This window comes from Balaenoptera borealis (genome assembly GCF_965194805.1).
Source record: "Balaenoptera borealis genome assembly, chromosome: 10".
NCBI classification, from domain to species: Eukaryota; Metazoa; Chordata; class Mammalia; order Artiodactyla; family Balaenopteridae; genus Balaenoptera; species Balaenoptera borealis.
Window position 1 is genome coordinate 26,991,963 of NC_138874.1, and position 26,791 is coordinate 27,018,753.

General features: G+C 46.0%; 2 long non-coding RNA genes across 2 annotated transcripts in view; both read left to right on the forward strand.

Annotated features, from left to right (window-relative positions):
- LOC309636023 overlaps positions 1-26,791 on the forward strand; it is a 338,850-nt gene that overhangs the window by 8,601 nt on the left and 303,458 nt on the right. The gene's annotated exons all lie outside the window — the stretch shown is intronic.
- Positions 13,626-22,032, forward strand: LOC309636022. The gene is made up of 3 exons (XR_014249189.1): positions 13,626-14,540; positions 14,694-14,933; positions 15,530-22,032. It is a non-coding gene; the product is annotated as an uncharacterized lncRNA (long non-coding RNA).

Below are 26,791 nucleotides of genomic sequence, written 5' to 3' on the forward strand. Positions count from 1 at the left end.
TCCCTTCTGTTATTACTGCTATGTATTTTATGTCCACATATGTTATAAATCCCATAATCCTTTGGAGTTTTTTTGCTGTAGACAAGGGTTGGCAAACTTTTTCTGTAAAGAGCCAGATAGTAAATATTTTAGGCTTTGAGGGCTGTATAGTCTCTATTGCAACTATCTAACACTGCCATTGTAGCACAAAAGCAACCGTAAGAAGTAAATAAATGAGCATGACTGTTTTCCAATAAAACTTGATGTACAAATACAGGCAGCAGACAGGTTTTGACCTGTGGGCTATAGTTTGTAACCCCTGCTTTAAATAGTCAAAACTTATGTCTTAAAGAAGTAGATTAAAAAAAAAATTATCCACATATTTACCCTATCTGTCACTCTTCTTACTTTTTTTTTTTTTTTCTTGAGATCCCCAATTCCCTTTGGTATCATTTTCCTTCTGCCTGAAGAAATTCAGCATTTCTTGTACAGCAGGTATGCCAATAATACATCATCTCAGCCATTGTTTATATGAAAAAAAATCTTTAATTTACCTTCATTTTTGAAAGACATTTTTGCTTGGTATAGAATTCTAGGTTGACAAGCTTTTTCTTTCATTCTTGTAAAGATGTATTTCATCTTGTTACCAAGTCCAAGCTCACTCTGCTTGTTGCACAACAGGCGAGGTGGTAAAGCAAGGAATATGACTTTATTCAGAAAGCTGGCAGACTGAGAAGATGGAGGACTAGTGTCCCCAATAACCATCTTATTGGGGTCTGGATGCCAGTTTCTCTTATACAACAGAGAGGGGGAGGAGGTGAGGAAGTAAAGTAAAAAGGCCATTAATCTTGCAAGATATCTCCTGGCTTGGCCCGCATCAGGGAGGGGATGTGTTCATTTCTTCTTTTCTGCAGCCATTCACAGGTGGGCTGGGTTCCTTGTGGCAGGCCATTACATATGCTTACGGCTATAGACAGCATCCTTTTAGTGATTAGAATAACAAAAGCAATAAAAAGCAAAGGTTAAAGTAAAAGAAACAGATCCAACATGGAGTCAGATTTTGCCCTTCCCTGTTACACTTTGTCTTCTGGCTTCCATGGTTTCTCAGGAAGGCAGCTATAATTTTTATCATTTCTTACCTTATATAAGTAATTTTTTTCCCTAGCTGCCTTCACGATTTTGTTCTTTATCTTTGAATTTTTGTTACCGAATGCAAGTTTATGTGCCTGATGCACAGTGAGGCCAAAAAACTGAAACATCAGAGTTTGGAGCACAGAAAGGTTTATTGCAGGGCTGAGGAAGGTGAATGGGTGGCTCGTACTCAAAAAAACCTGAACTCCCTGATGCTTTTTGGAGAGAAGTTTTTATAGGCAGAATTTGGGGTGAAGGCTGTAGGGTATGTGACTTTCTTCTGATTGGTTGTTAATGAGGTAACAGGGTGGGGCTCCAGGAATCTTGTGCTCAGCCTGAAGTTACCATCCTTCACCTGGGTGAGGGCCTTAGTTCCTGCAGAAGAACTCAAAGATATTGTTATATATATTCCTTGAAGAGGAAACAGGATCCTGCTTTAACTGCTGCACTATTGTTTCTTGACTGTTCCTCCTTTGTTTCTGCTTCCCCTTAAATCCTTGATTAGCAACTGTTTGAATCTGCCTTTTGGTATTCAGGGAGGTCTAGGAGTCTGAAGCCTTTTTCCTGCAAATAAGAAACAGGGGACACAGAAAAGCTTGGTTTCATTTTCAGCAGTTTGACTAGGATGTGTCAGGTGTATTTTTCTTTGTGTTGATCCTGCCTGGGGTTCTCTGAGCTTCTTGGATCTGTGGTTCTTCAATCATTTTAGAAATTCTTGGGCATCATGTCTTTAGATATTTCTTCCGTCTTATTCTTTCTATTCACTCCTGGAACTCCAGCTGCATGTATGTTAGACTGTTTCAAATTATCCATCACCAGCACCATCACCTCTACCACCTCCATCACCACCATCATCACCTCTACCACCTCCACCACCATCACCTCTACCACCTCCATCACCTTCACCACCTCTATCACCATCACCTCCATCACCACCATCATCACCTCTACCACCTCTACCACCATCACCTCTACCACCTCCATCACCACCACCATCACCTCCTCTACCACCTCTACCACCATCACCTCTACCACCTCCATCACCACCACCTTTACCACCTCTGCCACCTCCACCTTCACCTCCACTTATACAATGCTTACTATGAGGCAGGTATTATTCTAAGCATTTTACATATATTAACTCTTTTAGTCATCACATCAACTCCATAATATAATTGTATACACATTACTATTATCCTGATTTTACAGGACTTGGAAGAGTTATCTGGACTAATGCAGAGGAAAATAGTACAAGTTGTGGAGGCTTCTGAAGCCTTGGTGTATGACTACAAATGCTGTTCCAATATTGAACCTGGTAATTCTGTTGCTTAAGTCCCTTTCAAGGAAATACATTCAACCAATCGTTCATTCATCAAACATTTATGGGATGTCTCCTGTGTGACAGGAAGAGATACAAAGATAAATAGCCAACAAAGGCTGGTACCACCCCACTGCCAAGAATATAAGCTTGCAGCTGTGGACCTGCCCCCTTCCTCGCCCCCCTGCTGGATTTCAGAGTGCCTCTGGCTAACAGATATTGCTTCCCTTCCCCGGCCTCCCCCGCTTTCCTCCTCAGAAGTCTTCCTGCTTTGGAAGTTCCAGTGCCAAGTTGATGGGCTAATTGCTTTGTGGCCTCAGGCCTGGAACTGGACAGCTCAGACATTTCCTAGGATTCTGGGCCTGTGAGGTTTCTGAATAACCACCTCTTTTTTCTGTTTTCTACATTCCAAAGTCCCAAGAAATTGGTTGGTGGTATTTGACTTGCTGAAAATCATATACACTGAAGTTTCCTCATTCCAGTTTCTCTCTGGACTACAGTTTTTTAAGTGAGAATAATTGTGTGCTGGGGACAGTTCTGGTTTACATCTGTTGCCTGAATGTAATCATTAATTATACCCCCATTCACTCACAAAAAGGCTTATTAAATGAAAAACTATATGGTCACCTGAAGTTAAGAAACCTCAAATCCAATTTTGTTGCAGCTTAATCTGCTTTCTCATCTGTTGGACGAAGTCTAACAGCTCTCGTATATGCTGTGACAGTGGATGAAAGAGTAGAAGAAAGTGTTCTGAACTTGCTACAAGGAGTCACTCTAGAAACTAAGGTGGCTTATTATTCTTACTATAATCTTTATGATGCCTACTGGCTTGTAACAGATGTACTCGATTTAGGTCCTGGTGAAAACTTTACAGTAGGATCATAATTTTGTACATGTAATTATATATATGCTTATGAATTTATGTAATTCTTTGAGATGCCTTCTCTTTTACTGAAGATCTTCAATTGTCCTTGGCTCTCTCACACTTGTTTCTCCCCTAAACTGATGTGGGTGCTGGGACGGCTCTTTGGGGACTGTGCCCAGGGCAAAGGATGGCTCCACTGCCTAGAGCAGGGGTTGGCACACTTTTTCTGTAAAGGGCCGGGCAGTAAATATTTTAGACTTTGCAGGCTGCATGGCTTCTGTCTTTGTAGCACTTAACTCTGCCTTTGTAGCATGTAAAGCAGCCATAGACAATAGCCAACAAATGAGGGCGTCTGTGTGTTGATAAACTTTATTTACAGAGAGGCCCTTGGGCCATAGTTTGCCGGCTCCATGGTCTAGAGGCCTGTTCCTGGGCCCTGATTTGACCTGGGCTCTCCTCTTCATGAGCCCTTGTCAACCAGGTGTGGGAGACATGTTCACACCTAGGGGGACCTCAGGGATTCCTTCTTCAGGAACCGAATAATTACTCCTTTCCTTCTTTGGAGAAAATGGGGTTTTCTTAGGATAATGATGGGTAAGTATAGGTTTATTCATTCTCAAACAACGACAGAAATTAAGATCGGAGGTTTGATCAGCTAACTAACAGTCAACTGGGAAGAATACAACCTATGTGGTGAAGGCACAGGGCCAGGCCAGACACTTGCAGCGAGCAGAACCTCCCACTCACAGACCTCTGGTCTCTGGCCCTTTTCACTTCACACCGCTATCCACCTTTCCTTTCCACCGCTATCCACCTTTCCTTTCCACATTCACTTTCTTTGGAGAAAAAAGAAAAATTTGATTGTTTTCATGTGGGTGAGTGGTCCTGCAGGAGCCCCTCGGGGGAGGTGGGGGGTGTCTCAGAGAGCTGCAGTTGGAGGTGAATGTCACAGCCCTGCAGGTGGGCAGAGGCGGGCGGGGACTGGGGTCCCCTGCTCCCTGACAGGCGGTGACCTTAGGGCAGGCTTTGCTGGTCAGGGCACAAGCCCTCCCGAGACAGCAGCCCCGAAGGGGTCTCGTGACGTCATCATTGTTGCAATAAGTTGTTTCCATCGAGGTGGAGATGAGGGCAGAGTTAAGAGGCCCCCACGTAACACAGAGTGGATCTGCTTTACAGCCGCGGGGCCAGTAGCAAGAGGTGGTCACGGGCGGTGGAACCTTTGAGGGCAGCTCTCCTCCAGGAATCCTGAATCCCAAATTGCCAAAAGTCGTAAACGGGCAGTTCCCAATTTACATGCATGTTAGCTACCAAAAGTTGCTAATAAGTCAGTTTTTTTGGAACCTGGAATGTATTCCATAGAAACTATTGTGTTATGGTGATAAGGTGACTGCCAGCTCACTTACACCTATTCAACCCACAGTAAACTCATCTATTAATACTGCAAAGACTGACGGGTGTGTAGTGAGCATTGGGGGCTCAGGAGACACTGGGGGATCATCCCCCCACTCCCCGCCCAGGAGCATCAGAAGCTCCCTCCCTTCCCCCGCCAATGCCCCATAGAGACTGGCTGTGGCTTTCAAGGCCCCAGAAGCCCAGGGGCAGGAGGAAGTGGGTGGGTGGGAGCTGGTGTGGGACAGGGTCCCGCCCAGGAACCACCAGGCTGCATCCAGTTCTCAGTTGAGTCCTTGATATTATTAAACATAATAACGTTGGTTTATTGTTTTCCTTAATCCAGCTGTCATGAGAATTCATTTTAGAAAACTTACAAAATATAGATAAACAGAAGGAAGGACAATTAAATATCCCATATTTGGTATACAGACTTCCAGTGTGCGTCTACGTATGTGTCTATGCATGTATTTACATATAGGTTCATAAACTTTGCAAATGATATATTGTGAATACTTTTGTGTCATTAAATATTTCAAAATGGATAGATATACCATAATTTATTTAACCAGCTTCCTATGGTTGGACTATTAGGTTTTTCTATCAGAAATAACCTGGTGATTTGCATGGATCCACTCTCATTTCCTGGATGATTCAAAAAGGGGACAAGGCGTGTGTGTGAGTTCAGGTATTTAATGACTTATTACCGACACATCTTTGGCTCCCCCCCGTGTGAGAAGGCTTACCTCCACCTTTACCAACACTTGATATTAAAACCTTTAAAAACTCTTTGCTAAATTGATAAGTAAAAAATGGTACCAGGTTTTGTTGCATTTTTTTTTTAAGTTTATTTATTATTTTTGGCTGTGTTGGGTCTTTGTTGCTGTGTGCAGGCTTTCTGTAGTTGCAGCGAGTGGGGGGGCGCTACTCTTCGTTGCAGTGCGCGGGCTTCTCATTGCGGTGGCTTTTCTTGTTGTGGAGCACGGGCTGTAGAGCACACGGGCTTCAGTAGATGCGGCACGTGGGCTCAGTAGTTGTGGCTCACGGGCTTAGATGCTCCGCAGTATGTGGGATCTTCCCGGACCAGGGCTTGAACCCGTGTTCCCTGCATTGGCAGGCGGATTCTTAACCATTGCGCCACCAGGGAAGCCCGCATTTTTTTTTGAGTATTGATGAGCTTGGACATTTTAATATGTTTATTAGCCCTTTTGTGAATTGCTTCCTTCTTTAAATCAAAACACTGGTGTCCCTGGGTTGCTATAGCACTTTGGAATGGAAGTGAGTGTATCCAGGTTTTATTACCCTTTGAAATGTAAGCACAGGCAAATCTTCCCAGGGTAATGAATTTTCTGTCTCTGACTCCCAAGCCTTTTTAAAAAATTTTATTGGAGTATAGTTGATTTACAATGTTGTGTTACTTTCTGCTGTACAGCAAAGTGACTCAGTTATACATCTACATCTATCCACTCTTTTTTAGACTCTTTTCCCAAGTAGGTCATTACGGAGTATTGAGTGGAGTTCCCTGTGCTATAGCGTAGGTTCTTATTAGTTATCTATTTTGGATATAGTAGTGTGATTCCCAAGTCTTGTTCTCTATCCTTCATCCTCTGACCCGGGCTGCCCTGACTGCCCAAGTCCCAGTGTATTCATGCCGTTTCCCTACCGTACCCAGTGCGGGTCTGGTATTGAGGTACTTTGCCTTTTTGGAACTGTGAGCTTTGAAGTAAAAGGAACGGAGGATAAAGTTGGATCAGGAAAGCAGTAGGAAATCATGGACGACCTTAAAGCCAAGAGATTGGATATATCCACCTACCGAAGCATTTGTGTTGTGTCCAGTAATTGGCCATCGTAAATAGAGTTGCCATGAGTGCCCAGGTGTTTGGCAGACACACGCACTTGCTTTGTGTTGGGTATTTACCTGGGAGTGGAATTATTGGGCCAGAGAGTAGGTGTATGTTTAGCTTTAGTAGATAATGTTAAACAGTTTTCAAAAAAGCCCAGTTTAACCTCCAACCAAGCAGTGTCTGAGAGCTCAGCTGCTTTAAACCTTTACTGACTTTTGGTACTTTCAGTCCTCGAATTTTAAGCATTCCGGTAGGTTTCATATATCTTTTAAGGAGCTAATTTGATGCCACATATAATATTTTTACTTTTTCCGTTCTCATTTAGTTTATTTTTATTTTTTGTTTTTCTTCTTTTTTTTTATACAGCAGGTTCTTATTAGTTATCTATTTTATACATATTAGTGTATATATGTCATTCCCAATCTCCCAATTCATTCCCCCCCACCCCCGCTTTCCCCCCTTGGTGTCCATACGTTTGTTCTCTACTTCTGTGTCTCTATTTCTGCCCTGAAAACCAGTTCATCTGTACCATTTTTCTAGATTCCACATATATGCATTAATATACAATATTTATTTTTCTCTTTCTGACTTACTTCACCCTGTATGACAGTCTCTAGGTCCATCCACATCCGTACAAATGACGCAAATTCGTTCCTTTTTATGGCTGAATAATATTCCATTGTATATATGTACCACATCTTCTTGATCCATTCATCTATCGATGGGCATTTAGGTTGCTTCCATGACCTGGCTATGATAAATAGTGCTGAAATGAACATTGGGGTGCATATATCTTTTTGAATTATGGTTTTCTCTGGGTATATGCCCAGTAGTGGGATTGCTGGGACATATGATAGCTCTAGTTCTACTTTTTTAAGGAACCTCCATACTGTTCTCCATAGTGGCTGTATCAATTTACATTCCCACCAACAGTGCAAGAGGGTTCCCTTTTCTCCACACCCTCTCCAGCTAGTTTAGTTTTAAAATAGATATTTTAATCTTTTTAATCTATAGCTATTACATTTTATGGAAACACTGTATGTTCAAGATTTTGTACACTTTCTAATAAAAAATTCTGGGTATAGTCCCTTTATGATGATTTTCACCCTTTTCTACTACCTATAAAGAATTCTTCTTCATGTCTATGCTGCACATTTCTTTTTGACAGTGTTTTTTTTTTTTACCACTTCTCATTCATCCTACAAAATGGTATCCAATACCTCACTCTTAAGTTTTGTCTTATTCTGCTCTATTAAAATGACATGGCATCAATATTAAGCTGAAATAAATTCAGCATGGATTGTTCGTAAACCTCCTTTCTTCAGATGTAAGTTACAGTGTGAAGACTGACTTGGGCTCGTATCTTGCCCACACAGCTTACTAGCTGTGTGACCTTGGGTGAGTTGACTTAACCTCTCAGAGCTTCAGGCTCCCCATCTGTAGAGTAGGAATAACAAAACCCAACCCTTATGATATATAAAGTGTCCTAAATGCACTACGTACTCTATAAATATTAGTTTCCTTCTGTGCTGGAAGCAAAAGCATCAGCTGCCTCTTTGTTACATTTGCCTCTTTAGTTCACGAAACTATTAAAAGTGGGCATGCCTTCACTTCTCTGCTAACCGTACCTCACTGGCTGGCAGGAAACCCAAACTGTTAAACATCGCCTGGACTTCATTTACTACTGGTTTACCCTGCACCCCCTGTAAATCTAAACATCTTGTGTGACATTCCTGGTCTTGCTCTAGGACAGAAATTATTCAATATAAAACTTTATCTTTTGATGTGTGGAGTGTCCCCAGACAAAATAGTGCTCTTACAGTTGGGATTTTGAGAGCCTTCTGCAGATGTGTGGGTTGGAACAGTGCCTCCGTCCCCCCCTTTGGCCACATTTGCCACATTTCTTCAGCACTTGACATTTACATCTGTCTTCCAGAGGGGTGGGCTACTGGCTCCCTAGTTTAGCTAGAACTTTGCCAAGCAGCCTGGAACAGGGGACCACTTTATATTCTGGAGCCAACTTCATTCCTACCAGCCAGAGATCCATCTCTGCCACCAGGTGAAGGTGCTGGTACCCATCCACTTGACCCCGATCCTACTTATGGATGCAAACACTTTAAAAATGGACGACTGAGCAGTGGGGGAATGAAACACTCCGGATGCTTAAAAATGCTGGCAACTGCCAAAGAAAAGGCAGCTGGCGCTGCGGTAGGCGGCTTGAAAATTCTCAGTGCTTTTGTTCTTCTTGTCTTTGCCTCTCCTCCCCACCAGGGTGCACACATGCGACAAGGGACTGGCATCAAGAAAGTGCCAGCTTGCTTAGTAACGAGAAGTCATTGTCAATCGAGGGTTCAAATACAGACCTTTTTTTCCCCAAGGTTAATCACCAGTGCCACTGGGAATAAGCAACACCAACAGAGAGTGGGATTTACAGAGGCATTTTGGAGACAATCTAGGAACTTGCCCACAGTACTGTGAGCCTGCTGGACAGGCCCAGATAAGGCCCATCTCTCAGTCCCAGGGAGGGCATTCCTGGTCTCTGCCATCATGACTGTCACCTGGGTCTTCAAACCCATCCTCTCCCCTGAGCTCCAGGGCCTGTTCTCTAAATGGAGGAGCCGTGCCCTTCAGGAGGCTCATGAAAACATCCCCACGAGAGATGCGGAGAAAAGCGAACCCTCCTACACTGGTGGTGGGAATTAAATGGTGCAGCCACTGTGGAGAACAGTATGGAGGTTGCTTAAAAAACTAAAAATAGAGTTGCCATGTGATGCAGCAATCCCACTCCTGGGCATATATCCAGAAAAGACGAAAACTAATTAGAAAAGATACGTGCACACCAATGTTCATAGCAGCACTATTCACAGTAGCCGAGACATGGAAACAACCTAAAGGTCCATGGACAGATGAATGCGTAAAGAAGATGTGGTACATATTTACAATGGAATATTACTCAGCCATAAAAAAGAATGAAATAATGCTATTTGCAGCAACATGGATAGACCTAGAGATGATCATACTAAGTGAAGTAAGACAGAGAAAGACAAATATCATATGATATCACTTATATGTGGAATCTAAAATATGATACAAATGAACTTATTTACAAAACATAGACTTACAAACATAGAAAACAAACTTATGGTTACCAAAGGTGCAGTGGGGGGAGGGATAAATTAGGAGTTTGGGATTAACATGTATACACTACTATACATAAAATAGATAAACAACAAGAACCTGCTGTATAGCACAGGGAACTATACTCAATGTCTTGTAATAAACTATAATGGAAAAAATATGAAAAAGAATATATGTATAACTGAGTCACTTTGCTGTACACCAGAAACTAACACAACATTGTAACTCAACTATACTTCAATAAAACAAGCAAACAAACAACATCCCCACATGTGTTAATCATCTCACTTGACTTGCTGACCTCTCCTCATTCCTCTTGTTTCTGTTAATGGTTCCATCACTTTCTTGGAACCATTCTTTCCACACTGCTCAAAAAGGTCTGGTTTATTACTTTAGGTGAAGTGCTTTTGTAACAGACACTGCAGGCAACCCCCCAACAGCCATCCGTTCCTTCTTCCACAGTGATGGGATTTTCACCTGGGCTGCCCTGGACCCCGACTCCACCTTCCAGTTCCCTGCCCCTGGGTGTGGCAACACGCTGAGCTCTGGCCAAAGGGCTGTGAGTGAGATTATTAGGTGCAACTTCTAGGTCATTTCCTTAAAGGAAGGGGTGCTCTCTCCTTCCGTCCCTTCTTCCATCCTGCCGCCCAGACCATGGAGGGGGGGAGCAGCGAGTTTGGGGAACGCCAACAAGGGAACACCACAGGGATGGCAGAGCGACTGGGGAGGCGGGGCCTGGTCTGAGACGTGGGCGGCTGCCGTACCGGCCATGGGCCTGTCACATGGGGACCGTCACATGTGGACGATAACAGGAGAGAGATATCCATGTCTACCTTGAATCCGGATTGTTTGGGGTCTCTGCGAGAACACTTGAAATTTTTCCTAATGAAAACAGCCCCCAGAGAGGCCCCAACTTGCAGGATCAGACTCTGATTTGAAGGCAGAATTTGGATGTGACAATGGTGGCAGCTAGAGAAGCTTCGATGGAAGTGCTACCGAATTAGCTGGAAACACAGAGCTCACCCTCTCCACGTGTCTCCACCACCCCTCTGCCTTCCGTGGTCACCTGGACCCTGGGTCTTGCCTTTTCTGTTGTCCAGGGGCCCTTACCTTACTGTACGGGCTTCCTAGAGACTTCCTCTCTCTCTCTTCTGTCTTTTCTCCTATCCTTTCTACCCTTTGATACCGGATGAATCTTTGTAAAAGACTGATTTCAATATCTTGATTCCCACTCATAGGTCCCCAGTGACCCCCATATGACTGATGACCTCATCCTCCGTCTCCTCCTCCAGTGAACGTTCCCCGCCTGCTGGGCGGATCACAGATCTTCAGAAACCTGTTGGTTTCATGTTCATTTCCCGTCTTTGCCCATGGTGCCATGACAGTGATGCCTTTGCCTTTTCTTGTCTGAAATCAGCCCAGTCCCCCCAGCAAGAAGGCCAAGCTCATCCCTGCCCGCTCTGACCTCTGCTGCATCTGGGTCCCATGCTGTCTGTAGTTGCTCATCTCACTATTCTTGGGATGATGTGTCTCTTATTCATTCCAATAGCTAGTAGAATCATAGAATTTTGGAGTTTGTCAATGACTCAGATGTGTTTTTCGCCAGCTGGAATATAAATTCAGAGAGTCCTAATCAGAGCCCCATTTTACAATGTCCCCCTTTCCAATCACCGCTTTGATCATAAGAGAATAAAACTCAAAAAACAAACTCCCCAGGCGGCTATCAGGGGCTGCGCACTTAGAACCTTTCCTCAAGCAGCGCGTTTTACCGGCGGTGTTGGCGCCCACTGTACCCTTTGAAGGAAATCACAGCCCTCACCTCCTGCTTGGAGGTTTGGAGAAAACAGCGATGTGACAGTCCATCGAACATAAAGCAAGTTGGGGGTAGCGGGGTGTGTCCCGGCCTCCTGAGAGTCTCGCTTGAGTTGAATTGATGGATCACAGCACATTCCCGGCCTCCCTGTGTCAGAAAGAGAATCTCTTCTGTCGTAAGAATCAGGGCAGGAAGGGCTCCATGGGCATCTCTGGACGTTTTAGATTCATAATGCTGGATTTCTTTTTCTAGAAGAGCCTAGATCATCTCAGAGACAACCTCTAATTCCAAACACAATGGCAAGCACATAGTGGGAGCATAATTAACGCCTCCTGGCTGTCTGGTAATTGCATGGCTCGCCTTAAACATTAGCTGGGGAATGCAGCTCTGATCTCAGAGAAGAAATCATCCACCCATTTCCCTTTTCCTTGTCACATTGCTTCCTAAAGTTTTCCTCCAGTTTCCAGCTAGCCTGGTTTTCATTTCCTGCCTAATTTCTGCTTCTACCTGCTTTGTTTTTCGCGCTCTTGACTATAGCTACCATATGGAGAGCGAGCTATCGTGGAGTCCTCAACAACAAACAGGGTTTCTAGTGTGCTGTGGTTTTTATTTCTTTTTCTTACAAGAGACCGTAGGCTTCAAAGGTTTGGTCTGGCATTGAAAGCTGGGGTGGGCACTCAGATTCCCTGGGCAGTCAGAAATTTCTCCAGCCCAGCAAGACTGAAGTGGTTTGGTAGAATCTGTTTAAAGAAAGAACTCAGCCATCCTAGTGCTGCTTTAGCATTTGCTCTGTTGACAGTAGCAGGTGTTTGCTTTGAAGCTTACTAGGAATACGAGGTAAGTGTGAGTCGTCGTGTCAATCATTTTTTTCTAGCTTCTGTATTTTTTTTTCTGTTGAGGAAGCTTCTAAGTCAGTGAAAAGAAGGTCCTGGCTCTGCTGATTATCTGCCTGAGTGGAGGCCCGAGAGGCAGGAGCCAGGGGTGGTTTCGAGCAGGTGGGGGAAAGGAGTGCAGTGCAGTTGCGCCCCTCCCTCCACGTGGCCCAGCCGAGCTGCTCCTGGAAGCCCCCGAGCGTTCAGAGCTCCTGCAGGGCTGTTACCATGATTTAAAGCCCTGAGAATATGAACTAGCAGGAGGTAGGTTGTGGGTGGATGGTGTCATTCTGGCCCTGAAAGGCCCCCATAAATCAGTACAACCCCCCCCGCAGACTCCCTTCCAGCTGGTCTCTGGAGGCCCCCTGCCCACTCTGCTCTCACAGGGGACAGGAGGCAAGTCCTCGGGTCGGTGGGCACTGCCCAGGCCGCCTGCCCTCCTGCAGCCCCTAGAGGAACCAGCCCAGAGTCCGGGGCCCAGGCTGGAGCTCAGGGTCTGGTCGGGGAGGATTTGACTTTGGTGGTCCTGGTGATGTGTCTTTAATGCAACAGTTCTGTCCTGTTGGATAAACACAGTGGCACTCTCTGAACCGGGGACAAGCCCGGTTTGTTCCTTCCTTCTCCTTTGTGCTTTGTTCCCGGCGCGTCCCTGGCACAGCCTGGCATGGCTGTGCCCCAGCGAGCTGCCAAAGCTCCGCTCTGCCCTTGAGTAAGACGGGGACATGTCGAAGGTCAGCCCTCTCCCCTCCCCGAGGGCAGAGGACAGGCTGAAACCCAGCCAGTGTCCCCGGGCGCTGTCAGTTTGAAGGTTTAAACGTGTTCCCTGTCCTAGTCTCCCCCCAGGTCACCTGTTCTCCCTCCTCGCCGCATGGAGAGCTGGGCTCAGGGCAGCTGGGGTGAACTTTGCCCCCTGAGCTCGTTGACCTCTCCGGCTAGGCAGGTAGGCACAACTTCATTTCTTAGTAGAAAATCAAGTGGGAAAGAAGACCTGGCAGCAGCAACTCTTAGGAGCCGAAGAGGGAGATTCGGGTGACCCTGCACCTCGAGGACGAATCCCGAACCCCTAGAACCCCTAAAGGCACTGACGGCAGTAAAGTTGCCCTGCCTGCCCCGGGGTCCTCCACTCACCCCCTCCCTGGGCTTCAGGGCGCAGGGGCAGGAAGCCTCCTTCTGGGAGGGGACCTGGGGCTTCCTGTCTGCTGTGGCGGACTTCGGCCACCTGACTGTGGACTTACACGTGCTTCGTTGGCTGGTTGGGTTTTGGTCACCAGGGAACTAAGAACAGGAAGGACCAGTAGACAGATAAGACCTGCCACTCTGGGGTCACATCCAGGGTGGGGTCATGGTCCCCGCACAGCTGGGGTGGGGTCGCGGTCTCTGCACTCCCGGGGGCCGACGCTCCCTAAGCAGATGCTCTGCCCACACGGCCCTTGCCGCGGTGTCTGCCCTGCCCTGCCACTCCGGCCGTGCGGCCTCGCACAAGTGACTTCCCACCCTTGTGCCCCCCTCCTGCAGCTGCTGAATTAATTGCGAGCAGCATCGTTGCACGGGAGCTCTGTGAAGGTTGGGACAGCAAAGGCAAAGCCCTAGAACAGTGCCTGGCACAAGAAAGTGGCCAAATTCTCTTTCTGTTGACATTTCCATTTCCTGTCCATCGATGTATGGTTTTTACTGTTTTATTTTTAGTCAAGGATTAGATCTCGTTTCCGGTCTTTTGTGTCCTGAATTCAGGCTGCGGGGACACAGTCCACCTGCCTTCGAGACTTTTCGCTCTGAAAGGTCATTGGCGTCTCAGGATCAGCTCTCGTTTGAACTGCTCCCCTCTTTCCTCTTGTGTCTGCAGAACGATGTTTTCCGGGCCCCGGACAGTCTGGAGCAGGCCTGTCCTTGCTTCTCTGTGAGCATCCTCGCTGCGTCCCGGTTCCTGCCCGCGTGCGCGGCGCTCTCGGCGCGGCCGGCAGGGGGCGCTGAGCGGCCGATCCCAGCTCCAGGCCGGGGCGGGGTCCCGAGGCACCAGCCGTCCTGCTGCGGGGGAGCTGGACCCTCCCTTGGCTCGGGGCCCCGCTGCGCACCTGTGCACGCAGAGCTGTGGAGGCGGAAGGCTGTGTGTTGTAGCTGTTGAGAGTTTTGCAGGCAGACGGCCCCGTGATGAGGCTTCTCGGCTCTGCTTCCTTGGGCTGCAGCCCCCTAGGTGCTGGGGAGGTTGCTGGAGGGGCGGGGGCGGGACAAGCTGTTGGAGTCGCTGGGTGGCTGGCAGAGATATCAGTCACCAGGGTGATTTCTGGGCCGGACCGTTGCGCTGATCTTTTCTCTCCTGGCCCCTCACCCGCTTTTCCTCTCCCAGGGCTCTGCTCCCCCTGCCTGTGCGTGAGGCTTAGGGCTGCCGCCTGCAGTAATGCTGAAGCCCCCGGCCCATCCCCCAGGGTCAGATGGACTAGAGGAGGGGGCGAGCCGCCAGAGGGCTGAGAGGAAGGCCAGGTAACCCCTTCCAGCTCTCGCTTCACTGGTCGTAGCCCTGAAAGTCCCGCATCCGAGGGCACCCTGGCCACCTCGTGGAACATAGCACATAAGGCATCCATCTCAGGTGAGGTCCCTGCAAGAGAGCTGTGTGGCTCTCGGGTGACAGGGCACCAGGAAGGAAGGCCGTGCCATCCTCCCCCAGCCCCCGAGCCGGTGCTGCCTCACCTGGGCATCTCTCAGCGCCCAGTGAAGGGCAGCCGGGCTGGGCCTCCACCCACCAGAGAACGGCAGGGAGGGGGTCAGAGGCGGACGAGTCCCCAAAGAGGGCGCCTGGCAATGGCTTCTTGCCTCTGTCTGGGAGCCCCTGCTCCGCGCAATGGCCCGGCCTCAGGAGCAGGGCCAGCCGAATGGCAGCTCGCTGACCTCTGCCTCTAATCGGCTGCCCCTCCACACACAGCCTGCGGCAAAGCTTGTAAAAAGCCAGGCTTTCTTTCAGACCTTTGGAAAGTTCAAAGAACCCATATCCTTGGGATATCCGGCTGTAGAGACACCTGGATCTGAGGGTCCTAAGGACTCTGGGTGCCCCCCCTCTGCCTGTACTGCCCGTCAGTGTCAGTGTCCCCTGCTCTGGGGGAAGGGAAGCCCAAACCTGCCAAGACCAGCTCTGTCCTGTTTTATGGAATCAGGCTGTGCCCTTTGACCCCGCACTGCGTCTTACAGCAGGAACCCTCCTGGCCACGGGGGCCGTGAAACAGATGTCAGTCCCATCCCAGAGCAATGGGACGTCAAGCATAATATCCCATCGGTGTGTATGAGCCGAACACGTGGGCCGCGGTGAGTCGGTTGGCCCCGCTCTGGCCAGATGCTCCCTCCACAGCCCTGCACCCATCTCACTCCTGTTCCTCTGCGGGACCCCGGACCCCGGGTGTGATGGGGCGTCCCAGGCACAGCTGTGTGCCAGGTGGGAGCAGGGCTTGCAGGCTCTCGTGCTGTTTGTGCACCAGCATCTTTAATGCTACCCTAAAGACCAGTAGAGAGTTTCTAGGGGACGGTGAAACAGCTCCGTGCCCTCTGTCCCAGAACAAAGTGCCCAAGAAATGCTTGTTGAATGGATGAATAAACTCCACTTATGGAACAAGAAGCTGAGATCTCCAAAGGGAACCCGGTTGAGTTACTTGTGGGTATCTAGAAGCAGGATAGGGCTAGCGTGGAAGGGGAAAGCTCTCTCTTTTTTTTTAATTTACTTACCTCATACAGGAAGGCTGAAGTGGCCACAGTGTGGGTTTTAAATACTATTTTCCCTCTTTCTTCCAGGTACTTATATACTTTCTTGACATTAAAAAAAAATTAACTAATTAATTAATTTTTGGCTGCATTGGGTCTTTGTTGCTGCGTGCGGGCTTTCTCTAGTTGCGGCGAGTGGGGGCTATTCTTCGTTGCGGTGCGCGGGCTTCTCATTGCGGTGGCTTCTCTTGTTGCGGAGCATGGGCTCTAGGCGTGAGGGCTCAGTAGTTGTGGCACGTGGGCTCTCTAGTTGTGGCTCACGGGCTTAGTTGCTCTGCAGCATGCGGGGTCTTCCCGGACCAGGGATAGAACCCACGTCCCCTGTATTGGCAGGAGGATTCTTAACTACTGCGCCACCAGGGAAGCCCTGGGAAAGCTCATTTTAACACACCTTCCTTCCCCTCATGACCTCCACTCTCCTCTACTGCCCCAAGGGTAGAGGATAAGATACGCTCATTAATGCTCTGATATGAGCAGTGGAAGGCTGGCCGGCATCTTTCCCCCCTGCCCCCAGCCTGTCTTCTGCCCCTCAGCCCTCTGCCTTGATTGCCTCAGGTTGTCTCAGCTTGTCAGAGATCCAGAACCCAGGCCCTCTGGGTTTTCCTTTCCCATGGTGTTTGGCTGAGCCTCTCCTGAGGCCAGTGGGCAAGTATGTGGCATCTGTGTCCACATAATTCGTGGCACCATCTTGGGCTGCAATGTTTCTGTCCGTTGCTTCACATCTCCAGTTTCTGGATCATTTGGGGTGGAGGTGAGGATTGAGTGCTCCCTTTTTCTTCCACACACACACACACACACACACACACACACACACACACACACGCAAACACACACTCACACGTACATGCTCCCCACCCCCCATCCGTCACACCCCACATCCTCCCACTGGCGAGGGGCTGGGTAATAAGAGAGGACGTGAACTTGTCCTTTGTACTTATTCACAACGTGCTGTACACCAGTCGTTCTGGAGGGTTTTTCAACCTATGTCTGATTGAAACTGCTCTAAATTTTACTGGTAATAATAGTTTAATGCTATAAAAATAGATACACTTTTTTATGGTTTGCAGCTTCTGAAACATGGCGTCTGCTACCTGTTTAAGGAATTTGAGGCAGCAACATCCCTGGTGGCTTTTTTAATGTTATTTTGCTTCTTAAACTCATCTCCCAATGAGCTTTTTTTTTGCTTCTTAAGCTTTTTTAATGTTATTTTACTTCTTAAGCTCATCTCCCAAATCCCGCTATGGTAAGCATCACCGGGCCCCGCTCAGGTGATGAAGGCCATCGCAGAGTTCTGCGTCAGTGGAGTTTGAATGTAGCTTGTCAGGCAACCTTTCTGATTGTGATATGTTTTGGGCAGTAGGTCACCCTGCTGACCAAGTCCAGTATCTCCCTGTGATGCGGGAGGGTGCTGGTTTGCCCTCCGGGCCAGCCTCCATCCTTCAGGAACAGACAGCAGCTCTCATGAGCCTGTGGACTGGCTTTGACGTCTCACTTTGACATCTTACTTTGTCCCTAGTGAGTGCTGGAAGCTTGGCATTCCTGTGATGCTCTGCCCCTCGGTTCTCTTGTGACTTGGGCACAGTGGTACCTGTCTTTCAGGGCTCTTGTGAGGAGTAAATGAGACATTTCAGTAAAACGTCTGACACTGGTTTTATTACCTGCAGTCGTGACCCACTAATGAAATAAATTTGGTGAGTTGTGACTAGCATTACAAAACTAAATAAATAGAATAGATATTAAGTGTGAGTTTTCTCTTTGAGCTGATGAAAATTCTAAAATTCTAAAAGTTCTAGAGTTAGATTATGGTGTCGGTTGCACAACTCTGAAAATATACTAAAAACTATTGAGTTGTACACTTTGGGTGAATTTTGTGATATGTAAACCGTATCTCAATAAAGCTATGTATAAAAAAAAAAGATTGGCAGCCCTACAAAATCCTTAAGCTGTCCATTTGAGATTTGTGCACTTTATTATGGTGTGTTACACCTCAATTAAAAATTCAATATAAAAACAAGAATAGAAAATATCAGAGTACCTCACTGGTAGTAAGGGCGGGCATTGTTTTTATGAAGTGTGTGTGTGTGCACGTGGGGCTACAACAAAATGTGTTTCTTACTGTGAGTTGTTGCTTAAAATGTTTAAAGCCAATGGCCTCCATCTGCCCAGTTACAGCGGGCATTTAACAGGGTGATTTATGCCCCTCCTTCTTTTCTTTCTGGAAACATGACTGCACCCGTGCTCAGTCACAGGCCTTAGAGCGCTGGCCCGCCTGTGACACAAAGAGTGGGTGTTTTGCGTGGCTACAGAGGCCCCCAGCCCTCCTGGCTTCCATGAGCCTGTGTGCGCGTGCACACACACACACTCTCTCACACACACAAGTGCATGCACGCACACACTCATACACACGTGCACACATGCACACACACAATCCAGTCATGCTCTCTCCTCCAGTTAAATACACATCACACAGTCCAGAGGAAGAGCAAATAGCTGGCCTGTCCCCACAGATAGTGCACCTCTGACCTTCTGGTTTTGAAGGTTTTGTAATGTTTACTTTTCAGGGTTCTCTGCTTGACTCCTTCCCTCTTTCATTGGGTTTTAAGCTCTACAGTTGACCTCAGCTGCCTGTGCTGTGGCCCTGGGGCGGGGGTGAGGGGCTGGCTTGCAGACGTGCAGCCCCTGGCCCCTTCCTCCGTCAGGAATGAGGGCGGGGAGAGCCAGTACTGAGACCTGGAAAGACAGGTGTATGGCTGTGAGGTGTGACCAGTGGGGTCCCGGCCACCTGTCCCTCAATCAGGGAAACTGATCAAGCCACCAAGTGCTGGGTGACCTTCTGGAGATGATCAAGTCTCAATAGCCTCGAGATGACCCTGGCAAACAACCCACATGGCACCTTCTGTGACTGCCCGAGGGGCTGGCACAGCTGTGTGTGAGGAGGGACCATGTTGGGAATGACTTGACTGAAGTCTGGGAAATCAGGGAATTGACTGAAGAATTACTTGAATTTACTCCTGTTCTGTAAGTTCTGGGTTCAAATGCCATTTCATGGTGTAGAGTAAGACAACATTATAACTGATAGGGTGGAGGGCTCGTCTCTGATTGGAACCAGCCACCCTGGGAAGACCATGTCAACAGCCTCAGGCCACTTGGACCCCTGATTGCCCAGAGCAAGGGTGGGTATTTTTATTTATTATTTTTACTTTTCTTTTCTTACCAAGTACATGATCAGTGGTCAGTGTCCGTGGCCAACGGCTGATGGTAGTGCTGGGTCCCAGACCTCGGGGTCCGCCTGCCTGCCGGGGACCCTGGCTGTACCTCCTACTTACCGCACCACCTCTGTGCTTCAGTTGCTACATCTGCAAAATAATAGCACCTCACTCTTAGGATTTTGTTCTTATTGCTGTAAAATATACACAACAAAACATGTACCGTCTTAACCATTTGAAGTACACTGCTCAACAGGATTGAATACATTCATAATGTTGTGTAGCTATCACCACACTCCATCCCCAGAGCTCTTTTCATCTCGGAAAACTGAAACTCTGTCCCCATTAAACACTAGCTCCCATTCTCCTCCCCCAGCATCTGGGAACCACCATTCTACTGTCTGTCTGAATTTGACTCCTCTGGGTACCTTATATGAGTGGAATCATCCCTTGTTTGTCCTTTGGTGACTGGCTTATGTCCTTTAGCTTAATGTCCTCAAGGTTCATCCATGCTGTAGAAGGTGTCAGAATCTCCCTCCATTATAAAGATGAATAATGGTCCATTGTGTGTATATACCATATTTTGTTTATCCATTAATCTGGTTATTTCCCTCTTTTGAGTATTGTGAATAATGCTACTATGAACACAAGGGTACAAATATCTGTTCAAGTCCTTGCTTCCAATTCTTTTGAGTATATACCCAGGAATGGACTCCCTAGGTCATATGGTAATTCTATCTTTAATTATTTGAGAGACCATCATGTTGTTTTCCATAGTGGCTGCACCATTTTACATTCTAACCAGCAATGCACAAGGGTCCCAGTTTCTGTACATCCTTGACAACACTTTTTATTTTCTGTGTCTTTTTTGTTTGATAATAGCCCTCCAGAATTTTACTTTTGAGGGTTAGATGAGAGAATGTATGAAAAGCACATATGTAGTCTTGGCTCAGTAAAACAGAGCTGCTTTTGGTGTTTCAGGTTTTGCTTCCCATCCTATGGGAGCAGAGTAAGTGATCACTTTCTCAGAAGCCCCCCAGATGCCTAGTTGTCACCTCACAGATCACTGGCCCCAACTCCAAGAGTGCGCTTTGGGCAGGAATGGTGGATTCACCTCTGCTCTGGAAAGGCCCTGAGGGGCTCGGGGTCATGTTAAGCTTTGAGGTTTTCGAGGGGAGAAGTGTGGCTTTTAGGGCACCCCAGAATGGGGAATCCTCTCTGTGTCACTTCTTAGAGTCTTTTTCTTGCCTGGGTTCCCACAACCTTGCTGGTTTTATTACCTGGCCTAGAAAACACAGGCTGTTTCTATAAACAGAGGAGCAATGAGAATATCCTGCTTATGTCCCATGAACTTCTAAGAAGAGGTATGGTGAGTAAGCACAAGGTTTTTCTTTGATTTATTATGGAAAAGTTGGAAAATGACTGTATTTAACCCTTGGTCAATTTACTTAGAGTATTTTAAATGGAATAACTAGTAAGATGAAAAATGGGCTTTATATTCTTGAATGAGGCTGCGTGTTGAAGAAAAGGACAGAATGCATATGAGCTTAGATGGGAAGATGGTTGGCTTGAGGGGTATTTCTTCCGTGACTGTAACATCTGGACGAGGGGTAAGAGGGGACCCACAGTGTGCTCTGAGTGCTCGTCCTCAGGTCGGCCTTGGGGTCGTTCTGCTGTGCCCTCTGCTTCTTCAGCCAAAGGCCGTGCATTTTAGCTGCAGATTTCTGTACCACATGGACTCAGTCTGGTAAAGAGAAAGCCAGAGAAGTGATTTTGGGATTAGAAAACCAGAAAGAATCCAGTAATCTTAAAAAAAAAAAAAAAAAAAAAGAGAGAGAGAGAGAAAGAATAAAAAACTTCCTTCAATCTGGCATTTTGCTTAAAAGATTCAGCACAGGTCTTTAGTAGGCATGGTTTGGTCAGCTTGATAGAACCTCACCCACCTATTTGAAAACAAACAGAAATGTCAAAGTAATGTTTTTTTTTAACTTTTAAAAAATGTAAAAGCTGAAGTAGAGTTTATTTACAATGTTGTGTTATTTTCTGCTGTACAACGAAGTTATTCAGTTATATACAAACACGCATATATATATATATATATATATACATTCTTTTTATATTCTTTTCCAAAGTAATGGTTTTTATTTAAATTTGGATTCTCCCTAAAAGAACTCATTGGAGGACACTAGTATTATATACCATATCTATCTATGTACCTATGCATCATTTATCTGTTATCTCCTACTGCAGACACACACACATATTATCTGTCTATACAGGAATGAATACCAGTTTCATAGGGTGGTAGCTTATAAAATGTGAGTGGCTTTTTTTAAAGAAAAAATATAAAGAATCTTACATTGCAAGATTTTCCAGAACCATGACTGTGTTAGCACCTCTCTCAACCCTCCCACCATGCCCCCGCTTCTGGCCAGAAGCCTGAGGTCTGATGTCTCTCTCCCTGGAAACCCGGTCCAGGCCTGTGTGGTCCCTGTGAGGGCTCTTGATCAGAGGCTCCCTGATAAGGACGAAGCACTGGTCATGGTAACTGGCAGGCAGAACTGGATACTCGCCCCAGGTCCTGGCCCCTCTCCATCTTTACTGGTCTAAGCAGCCGCCAGGAAAAGCGTATTTTCGTAGCAAATCCAAATGCTCTGGTCTTGAAGTAGAAAGATGAGAAAACCAGCAACAGTGGCAGGAGTGGGAGGGGAAAGAAAGACAGAGGGAGAGGGCTTGGGAGGGGGTACGGGGCTGGGGGTGGTGGTGGCTGGTGGGGTGGGAAGGGGGCAGCAGAGCATCTGCCTTTCAGGTGTGGGAAGAAACGGAGAAATCAGCGGTTTTAGACTCTCCCTCTGATCCTGAGGAGGAGGCTGGAGGCTGCATCAATCCCCAGGGGGAAATTGGTGGCTCACTCCTGGGATCCCACTCATGAGAGCGTGTGGTTTAAAGTGAGCTCAGCTCGGGGCTTGGAGCCCAGCTCTCCGGGGCACAATCGCATCTGTCTGTCCTGAAGCCCTGGGAAGCAAGCCCCCGGCCTCGAGAAGACACACTGCCCTCTCAGGCGCAGAGGTCAGGCAGGACTGGACAGCGACATGTCTTCAGGGCCCTGGGCTTGTCCCACTCCCGTCCCCTCCTGGGTGTCCATCTGTCCACAGGGGTGCGGGGTCCGGGGCCAGGGAGAGGGGAGACAGCAGACAGGCCTGTACTCAGGGGTCCATGCGGGAGAGTGGAGAGAGATGGGGCCGTGCAGCTGAATCCACAAGTAGCGGGGGTGGAATCCTGGGGCAGGGAAATGGCTGTAAAAGACGTTATTTGATGATTTTGAAGAAGCTGGTATTTGGATGAAGAATAGATAGTTGTATCAGTTTTCAATTTTCTGAATTTTTTGTAGTGTTATTATGTAAAAGACTATCCTTGTTCTTAGGGGAAAATGGTGAAATATTTAGGGCTAAAAGGGAATGATGTCTTTGCAACTTACTTTCAGATGGTTCAGAAAATAACAATTATTAAATATGTAAATATATACATATATGTGTGTGTGTATATATATACATATATATATATATAGAGAGAGAGAGAGAGAGACAGAATGTAGCAAAATCTGAGTAACTGGTGAATAAGGGGTATGGAGGGTCCTTTGTCCTATTCCTGAATGACTTCTCTAAAGTTTGAAATTATTTCAAAATAAGAACTTACACAATAAAAAAGCAGAAAGTATGGAGTTCTTCAGGACCACGTTTTGGGGTGTGTTTCTCCTCTGTCTGTGTTAGAATCCCTGGGTGTTTAAGGTACAGATGCAGGGGCTCCACCCCTGGAAATCTGCTCCAGCAGGTTCAGGGTGAGCCTGAGGCCAGCAGCTGCCACTTTAGGAAACATTCCTTCTGCAGGAAGCTGTGCTTGCAATCCAGGTGGGCAGAGGACAGGTGTGCCCTGCAGAGCCTCTTCCTGCCACCTCTGAGGTCCCTGGCTCATCTGAGTTGTGTCTGCAACGTGCAGACTCAGTTCCGAGCTCACCCTGTTGAGGCATGAGGACTGAGTCACCCACCCAAACCCAGGGGTGTCCCACGTTGACTGGACGCCCTGCTCTTCCCTGACACAGTGGACATGGTGTCCCTAGAGATGGTCTCAGAGTCCTTCGGGCCTCCCAGAACCCAGAGGTGTTGCTGCTGGTGTGGAGCTGATGGAAGCATCAGTAGATGATGAGCTCGGGCATGGAAGGAGCAGGGCGTGAGGGTATAAAGAGCACCAGATAAAGGGAAAGACAGGCGCAGGGCGGGCGGGTGGAGCGCAAAACGTCCTTGAGGTTATGAGTGTGTTTGTTGCCCAGATATTCTGTGGCTGCGTACCACGTGCGTGCCAGGCACTGTGCGAGGCGCGGAGTGTGGTAGCAGATGCAGCCTGCTGTCTCCTGGCGCTCTCGGGAGACTAGGACGGTGGGAAGGCTGACTCGTGAAGGGAACGGGTGAGTGGGAAATAGTAGTGTTTGGGAAGTTTGGCGCCAGAGGAGGGGGGATGAGGAGGGAATTCCTGAATATCAGGAAACCCACTTTTCTGCAGGTCCCATCAGCCTGAAAGACTGTGTGTCCCAATAATAGTAACTATTTAAAAACGCAAAGCTTTTCATCTCCAGCTCTCACCAGTGGCCTTGGGAATCATCAGGGGATCCAGAACCGTGGGACCCTTCCCCGCTTTGGGCCCCAGAGGTCCCTCTCTTCCACTAGGTGAGTGACGCCCATCCTCCCCCCGGCTCCCTGTTGCCAGTCACGACTCCAGGCTGCGTCTGGCTGCCCCGTGTAGGGAAGGTCTCAACCCCCTCTCTCTCCTCTACAGAAGGAAATGTACTTGTTTGGTTCTTATTTACTTACTTTTATTTACCATTTATTTGTTGAGTAGGTAGTGCCCTCACAGAGTTGAAAAATAAAAGGTGTAAACGGTACATGAACATAAAGGCTCTGCCCTTCCCCTCTTCCCAGAGGACGTGTTTCTTGTGTATCTCTCCAGAGATAGTCTCTCTATATTAAGGAATGGATTTTTCTTCATTTTTAAGAACAAATTCTAGTACCTTTTAGATACTGTTTTGTACTTTGCATCTTTCACCTATTTAAAATATATCTTGGAATATGGGAAAAAATCTGAAAAAAAAATTTATAATTGAATCACTATGCTGTACACCTGAAACTAACACACATATAAATCAACTACACTTCAATAGAAAAATAAAATATATCTTGGAGATAATGCCCCATCATTACATGAGGAGCACCCGCGTTCTTTCTGTGACTGCATTGTATTCCATTATATACATGCCCTGTGTTTTAGTTAATTGATTCCCCATTAATAGTTGTTTAGGTTGTTTTCAAACTCTTCCCATTATAATTCACATATGAATATAATGCAGGTGAAATTCCTAAAAGTAGAATTGTTGAGTGAAAGGATATTGATGGATCCTGCCGGGTTTCCTTCCATTGAAGTCCCGATTGACATGGCCACCGACCATTTATGAGTGCCTATTTTACCCCACACTTGTCACCATAATAGTTATCATTTTTCGACACTTGCAATTTTGTAGGTGAAAAAAATGGAGCCCCAATGATATTTTAACCTGCATTCCTCTTACTATAAGTAGATCTGAACATCTTTTCATGTTTATTTTCATTTTATTTTAGAAGAGCTTCCCCTTGGCCATTGTCTTTTTCAATTAGTTTATGTTTTTTATTGAAAAGGAGCTCTTTAGAATATATCGGGCCAGATTAGCTCTTTATTAGTGATGTGAGCTGCAAAATGTATTTTCCAGTTTGTCATTTGCCTTTTAGCTGTACTTATGTTGGTTTTTGCCGTGCAGATTCTAAAACATTTGTATGTATGTGTTTGATCAATTTTTTTCTTTTATGGCTTCTGTATTTTGTTTCATGGTTAGGAAGATATTCTTTATACCAAAATTATTAAAAAAAATATCCCATGAAGTCTTCTCATGCTTTCATGATTTAATTTTTATGTTAAAAATTTAAATCCATACTACATTTATCCTGGTGTAAGACGTGAAGTATGAATTCCACTTCATTTTTCCACGGACGGTTATCTGGTTGTCCCAACGTCATACTTAACTATACTGGTTGGAAGTGCTGTCCTTTTCACACACTACATTTTCATTTATGCTTGGGTTTACTTATGGACTTTTAATTCTGTCCCATTTATCTGCCTGTCTATTTTTCATTGGTACCACGCTATTCCAATGATTAATTACACCATGTCAATATCTACCTGGGCTCACCCATCATCACCCTTCTTTTTCAGAAAAGGTCCAGACAGCTTTGCTTGCTTATTTCTGCATTTGATCCTTAGGATCAGTTTATCTAAACAATCTTGTTAGTATTTTATTAGGATTGTTAACTTATGGGCTATTTATTTATATAGTAGTTTAGGGAGAAGTGACATTTATGATGTTTCCCAGTCTAAGAATATGATAGGCTTTTCTATTTGCTCAGGTTATTTTTTTATGTGTCCTACAGTAACATTTAAATTTTTTATAGAGATTTTACTTATTTCTTGAGTTTTTTTCCCAAGTAATTTTTCTTTTTTTCTATTGTAAATTACTCTTTAATACATCTTGTAACTCACTGTGATTAGTGTATGTTGAAGGATATCAAGTTAATTATTTCTGTATATTAATTTAAAATTCAGTCTCCTTACTGAATTTTCCTATTGCCAGTGAATAAGAAACATTGGGCAGGAGTTTTAATCATTAGAAACTAGTTTTTTACCTCTTCCCATTAATATTTATTCATGGGATAAATTATTTCTCTATCACTGGTCAATTCAAGTTTTCCTGTGCTAGTGATTAATGTTGAGTACTCTTCTCATTAACTAATTTGTCAGTTATGCTGCTAATTTGTCAGCTCCAGTTATGTTGGTGTATCAGGGGTTTTATGTCATTTATATTGATGCCAGTATTTTTGTCAACTCAGCAAAAAATTTAAATATTGTTCCAGTGAATTCTCTGATTCACTTCTCTTCACTAGTTGATTTATCAAACAGTAGAAGAGCCTATTCATTATAATCTATTAGTTCTACCAGAAGTTGATTTCTTCTTATTTAATGACTGTTTTTGGTATGTTCTGAAATTTCTTTTGGCTATAATTTGCTCGATGTCAGTACAATTTCTTTGCTTCTATTTGTCACTTTTCTTTCATATTTCATTAATTTGTATCTGGATTTTCCCTCAGTTTTTGAGTAGATAAATTTAAAGATGAAAAAAGAAAATCTCTTTCATATACATGCACATCAGAAATCTGTAATTATGTTCCAAAACAGCTTTCAGTGGCAGTAATAACGGCAAATTTAAGTTTTAATAAGCTTTTAATAAACATTTTGCATTTTTTGTGTTCTGGTGTCTCTTCCCTGTGTTTGAAAATACATTGTAGGCCCCTTACCACATTGCTCACTCATGGGGCAGGGTTTAGACAGTGCATTTTGGGACCCTGCTGAGAGCTGG